This window comes from Hibiscus syriacus, unplaced genomic scaffold (assembly GCF_006381635.1).
Source record: "Hibiscus syriacus cultivar Baekdansim isolate YM2019G1 unplaced genomic scaffold, ASM638163v2 tig00110210_pilon, whole genome shotgun sequence".
In the NCBI taxonomy this organism is placed as follows: Eukaryota; Viridiplantae; Streptophyta; class Magnoliopsida; order Malvales; family Malvaceae; genus Hibiscus; species Hibiscus syriacus.
This window is the reverse complement of record NW_024062629.1, coordinates 611,254-618,376: the sequence shown is the minus strand read 5'-3', so window position 1 is coordinate 618,376 and position 7,123 is coordinate 611,254.

Sequence of the window (7,123 nt, the reverse complement as noted above, 5' to 3'; positions counted from 1 at the left end):
ATGATGAAATTTTCTAATTCTTCATCTTTTGTATTTAAGAAAAGAACCCGAGTAAACCTAGAGCAGTCATCAACCAATACAAATGCATATTGTTTTCCACCCAAGCTAGTAGTTCTAATAGGCCCAAAAAGATCTATATGGATCAATTGTAATACTCTACTAGATGATACATCATTAATAGGTTTAAAAGAAGTTCTTTTATGTTTGCCTTTAGCACATGCATCACAAATTTTATCAAGATCAAATTTTATCTTTGGCAAGCCTCTTACAAGATTGCTTTGAACAAGGTTTTGTAAAACACTCATAGTAGCATGTCCAAGTTTCCTATGCCACAACCAACAATCATGCTCATCTTTACCAACTAAACATACATTAGACATGTCAATATTATCTAGATGCACCATGTAAATATTTCTTACTCTATGATCAATAAGCATGATCATATTAGATGCAATGTCAACAATTTTGAAATCATTTGACTCAAATAAGACCTTGTATCCCTTATCACATAATTGACTAATACTAAGAAGATTATTCTTTAACCCATTTACATATAAAAAATTTTCAATAAGAATATATAAGAGTTGTTACCAATAGAACCAATTCCTTCAATGTGACCTTTTGAGTTGTCACCAAAGGTTACTACTCCTCCACTTTTAGCATTAAGCTCCAAGAACCGACTCTTATCACCGCTCATGTGTCTTGAGCATCCACTATCAAGGTATCATGAGTTTGAACTTTTGTTTTATGCCTTGTAGCAATGCTCCTCCACCTAAAACATAAATCAAGTTTTGATTTTTGGTATCCAAATTCTTTTGGGTCCATAGCCATTAGTTCCCAATAATATAGTCCCCTTAGGTATCCATTTTTCTAGGATATCATTGTCTTTAGTAGTAATGAGTCCTTTAGGGACCCACATGCTTCTAATAACTATCCTATTTTAGGTTCTTTGGGGACCTCTATGATTGTATGTTCTAAAGTTATTTCTAACATAGTTGGATTTAAAATTTTGTCATTTTTCAAAACGATTTGTTCAAACTTTATTAAAATAAACTTTAAGATCATCAAGTTTCTTTTTATAACCATCATGAACCTTTAAAAGTAGGTTGTGCAAGTCATGATTTTTCTTTTCAAACTCTTATAGTTTGACTTGCATATCCATGACCTTACTTTCAAGTTCATTATTGGTCTTGGGTAAGAAATCAATTTCATTTTTCAATTTTGAAATATTATTCTTATGTTTTGAAAACATGATCTCAAGTTACGAGGCCAACTCATCATAAGCCTTTTGCAACTCATCAAAATAATATTAATTTAATGTAGATGAGTTAGATGTTACTTTAAATTCTCCCTCAGTGGCCATGAGACACAAGTTGGCTACCTCTTCATTCTCTTCATTGGATGACTTATCATCACTCCATGTAGCTATATGTGCCTTATGTTTCTTCTTAGAGGATCCCTTCATCTTACTTGTGGGCATTCAAATTTAACATACCCCGACTTTTTACACTCATAGCAAATTATGAGTCATTCTCATTGGATTCATTCTTGAAGCAACACCAATCTTTTTCTTCATCTTTCTTTTCTTGATCTTCTTTTTCCTTCGCCATCATTTCATGAGTAAGCAAATATCCAATGAGCTCATTTAAGGTAAGAGTCTTTAGATTTTTTACTTCAACTATAACGACCTTTTTAGATTGCCATGAATTGGGAAGACCATAGATCATCTTTATAACGAGTTTATCATTTGAAATATCTTCTTCAAAGCCTTTGAGACCATTGACAATAATAAAAAATTAATCGGTCATAGATTTAATGTCTTCATCCGGTCTCATCTTGACGTTTTCATAGTTATGATTGAGAAGACTAATTTTAGTTTATCTTACCACGTTTGTTCTTTCATGAGTAACTTCAAGTTTATCTCATATCTCCTTGTCATTAGAACAAGATGATACTCTCCTATGTTCATCGGGGCCAAGTGCACAAAATAGAATGTGCATTACCTTTGCGTTGATTTGGAACAATCTCTTTTCTTCTTCACTCCACATCTCTATATCTTTAGTTGGAGTAGAGTGACCTTCCATCATGATGCTCCATGCTCCCAAATCACTTGCTTGAATAAAGAGTTTCATCATATTCTTTCAATTGGCATAGTTGGCTCCATTAAAGTATGAAGGCTTGTTGATGGGTTGAGAGTCATAAACAATTTCGAAATTTGATGTAGAGATCATGGATGACTTGGATGATGAATGAAATCCTTTAGGATCTTCTTAAGAGGTGGTTAAACCTTCAAATGAGTCTAGCTTTGATACCAATTGTTGAGTCAATCGAAATGATGAAAAAGCTAAGAGGGGGATGAATTGGCAATTAAAAATTTGGTGGAAGCTTGAGAGAAAAATTAAACAAATGAACACAAGAATTTAAAGTGGTTCGACTTTATCAACCAAAGTCTACATCCATTACCTTAGCTATTCACACTAAGGATTTTCTCAAATTCACTAATTTGTATCTACCTTTGAGGATAAGGTGTAACCTTACAACTCCCTCAAGAATTATACCCCAAATTCTTGAGACAATATCTCAAAGAGAAAATTACAAATTATAAACTTATAAAATCCTGACAATGAATGTGTTTGCACAATTCAATAACAACTAAGAACACTTGAGAAATGAATACAAATGAGTACAAGAAGTGTTCTTGAAAACAAAAAGAATATTGAAGAATGTTGACTTGATTTGACTCAAATTTGTTGTTTATGGCTTTCTCTTTTGTCTCTTGTCTTCTCAAATCACTTGGGATCTTGTTTTTATACTCCCTCAATCAATTACAACTGTCTGAGTTGTTGTGTGAGTAAATAGAGTCGTTGGGGGCAGTTTCCCGAAGTAAATGATGTCCAGAAGCTTGTAGTATCGGTACTCGATCTCTCAGTATTGATACTCCATGTATTAAATACAAAACTTTGACCATTAGGAAAATATAATAACGATACTGTCACGAGGGCATCGGTGCTACTATATTCAGTAGTATCGATACTATACATAGTATCAGTACCGTTTTAGTATACTGGAATTTAGATGGATTCAAAACCAAAAAGGTAGTATCGATATCACCAATAAGGGTATCGGTACTATTATACTAAGTAGTATCGATAATGTATATAGTATCGGTATAATTTTAGTATTTTGTTTTGACAGCATCGGTATTGCCTTAGCAGTATCGGTACTACTTCATCATTTTGGGCTTTAGCATCGATATCTATATCGATAATTCTTGAACAATATCGGTATTGTTCTAGTAGTATCGGTACTACTATTCTTAAAAATTATTTTTAACTCGATTAAAGTTTGAAACCTTAGAAAAAATTATTTCAAAAATTATTTCCAGTATATGACTCAATTTTCCAGTAGAGTGAGGAGTAAAATTAACCTTTTAATTTTAAAGAATAATTTATATATTCGAATGATTGAATCAAATATAATCTTAAAATTTGTAAAAATTATTTAACAATTTTTGGTATATCAAAATATCACAGTGATTTCAACATAATTCAATATCAATACCCTTACTTAGGATATCAGTACTTTTGCTTTGAGTGGTATTGATACTCCCCGAGTACTGATACTAGATTTGATTAATGAAATTTGTAATTGATCGCTAGTATCGATACCCTTCCCATGGGTATCAATACTATGAACAGGGTACCAATACTACTAAGCCAAAAACCCTTTGTTTTAGCTATCTGAATAACAATATCAGTATTGTTCATCTAGTATCAATACTCAAACCCAAACTTTTTCTACTTTAGCACAAAAAATGACACACAACTCCACTCATAAGTCCTTTTAAGGCCCTTTGTAATGAGTCGTTTTTTGTACCATTGAACATCAATATTGATATTGTTCTTAAAACCATAGAAGCACTTACATCTAGTGATCTTCAAATCATGTCATAATCTACCATGAAAACACTTACATACTCTATGAATTGATACAAACCAACAAACACATCTAGTGATCTACAAATGTTATATATAAGATAAAAATGTGTTACCTTGAATCCTAAGTTGCTCGAAACACTTTATATTCACCCAAGTACTAACTTTTCATTGTCTTTTCCCTTAGAGCTCTCTCCAACGTATTTCATCTTATTTTAGAACTTAAGAGAAGTAGAAACGTGATTCCTAAACTCTAGTTGTTGAAGGCTTAAAATGAAGTTCTAAGTTAGGAAATTTCGATTCTTACCTTATCCAAATCGATTAAGGTCCACAACACTATCAAGATCACCTTTGATGGTTCTAAGTTGGGAGGAAAACGGAAAATATGAAGAGAGAAGAAGATGAAAGAATGAAGATAATAAGATACTCAACTGTGACTTCATTTCCAATTAATGAGATTCAACATTTGAATCTTTAAATGACATAATTACTTTCTTAGTCTCTCTTCTTTTGCCCTCAAATAAAAAATGTACCCTTTTTAATTCAAATTAGGCTCAAACTAAGTCCAATCCAATTCAAATTTGGATCTATGTTTTCTACAAGGTTAATAGACTTATCTAAAACCCTTACGATTTAACCCTAACTACTAATCTGAAAATTAAGATATTACAACGACAATTACTACAGTGATTTAAAACTCGTCACATGTGATAAATTTTAATAAAATATATTCTTACTATTGGACAAATTTGGCTATTATCTCTAATAACAGTAATTGTACAAAGTGCCCCCATGGAGATTGAGACTGGAATTCACGTGGTGAGAGATTATTTTCTGGCTAGACAAATTTGGCTAATGTTAGGATATCATTGGCCTCCCAATTTAGACACAGTGAACTTTGCAGACTGGTTAGCCTGGTTACTTAAAAACAATAACCCATCGAAACACCCAGAGATTCTGGTTACTATTTGGATGCTATGGTACGCTCGAAATAAGGGAAAGTTTTTAAAAAACGGCGTAATTAATTAAATAAGTGACTGGTTAAAATTTACATCAATTATGTTATATCATTTAACCGAAAATATTATTAAGTACAATAATATATTATGTAGCGCTTATATAATGTAATAAGTAGTGCTTATATAATGTAATAGGTAATCCTTATATAATAAAATAGGCATTTAACCAGAAATATTATCAAGTACAATAACATGTTAGGTAACACTTATATAATGTAATAGATAGTGCTTATATAATAAAAATAAGCATTTAACCGGAAATATTATCAAGTACAATAACATATTAGGTAGCGCTTATATAATGTAATAGGTAGCGCTTATATTGACCTATTTTCTAACTAAACCGGTATATTTATATCAATAACATTGTAAATTTACCTATTACATTATAATTATTGGTTTTGATGTTTTTGGGATCGATACAATTTTAAATGTATCGACACTTTATGTGTGCACCTCGTTGGGAATTCATTCTGGAAAAAAGTATCGACACAAACTTAAAACGTGTCGATACATTATGTAGACTTATTTTCTCATAAAACCAGTATATTTCTACCGGGTACATTGTAAATTTACCTATTACATTGTAATTATCGGTTTCGATGTTTTTGGGATCGATACTTTTAATAAATGTAGCGACACTTTATGCGTGCATCTCGTTTGTCATTCATTCTGGACAGAATGTATCGACACTTTTTAAATTCGTGTCGATACATTATGTTGACATATTCTATCATAAATCGGTATATTTATACCGGTTACATTGTAAATTTACCTATTACTTTTTAAATTTGTGTCGATACTTACAATAAATGTATCGACACTGTTTTGGAAAGTTTATGTTTGAGAACCATACTAGACAAAATGTTGGAAACAAATATTTGTGTTTACTAATTTTATCATTAAAAAAATCTATTTTTATCGGTTTTGTTATTGTTGGGCATAACAAAACCGGTAAAAATTACCTAAAACATCATTATTTCTACCTAAAACATCAATGTTTTTTAACATTTCCGATAAAATGTCCAACAATAACAAAATCGGTAAAAAATAATAAACCGATAGCGCTTTTACCGGTTTTATTAAGAAACCCTGTAAAATGCCAAAATAATAATAAAATCGATAGAAATAATAGTATTTTTGGTAATTTTTACGGTTTTGTTATACACAACAATAACAAAACTGGTAGTGATTTTACCGATTTTGTTAAAAAATCCGGTAAAATGTCAAAATAATAACAAAACCAATAAAAATAATGATGTTTTTGGTAATTTTTACCATTTTGTTATGCACAATAATAATAAAATCGATACTGTATTTTTTAACCGTATATTTAAACACCGCAGGAGAGCATTTCCCCAAAATAAGTCCATACATCAAGGCGTAATTATAAGATGCAAAGAATTATTTACCTCCATTAGGGATAATGGGGGCTTTCTTTTGGGGGCTTGTCAAAAATATAATCAGAATGTTACCTCGACTTTTACGGTTGAGGCTCATGCGGTATTTCATGTGGTGGAGTTTGCAGCAGATCTGGGTTTTCAACGAGTCCTAGTAGAGGGAGATTCAAGATCAGTAATAACGAAATTAGCTTTTAGACAGATAGATTACTCCGAAATTAGTACATGGGTGTGGGATACCAGAAGAAAGGTAGAAGAGTTTCATGCAGGTACATTTCTTTTCACTCTAGGATCAAAAAATATGATAGCACATATGTTAAAGACCTCTGTTTTGAAAATCGGACCGGATCGGCCGGTTCAACCGGTTTAATCGAGAACTGTTGTTTAGTCCGGTTCAATCTAAACCGGTTGAACCGTTATTAGTGAATCGGCCAGAACCGCTAAACCGTTCGAACTGGACCGGCTAAAAACCAGAAAAAACTGGGATTTTTGTTTTAAAAAAAACCAAACAACGTCGTTTGTTAAACAAGCCAAGTCGAACTCGAGTATTGCTGAGCTCGACTCGAACTTGAAAACTTTAAAAGTAAGCTCAACTCAACTCAAACTCACAAGCTAAAAATTATCAAGTTCAACTCAAACTCGAAATATAATATTGAAACTTGAACTCAAAAAAACTTGAACTCAAAAAAAAAAATTAGAAGCTCGATTGAAGCCTAAAATTCGAGCTTGATTGAAGTGAAAGAATAATTCACTCAATGCTCACCAAAAG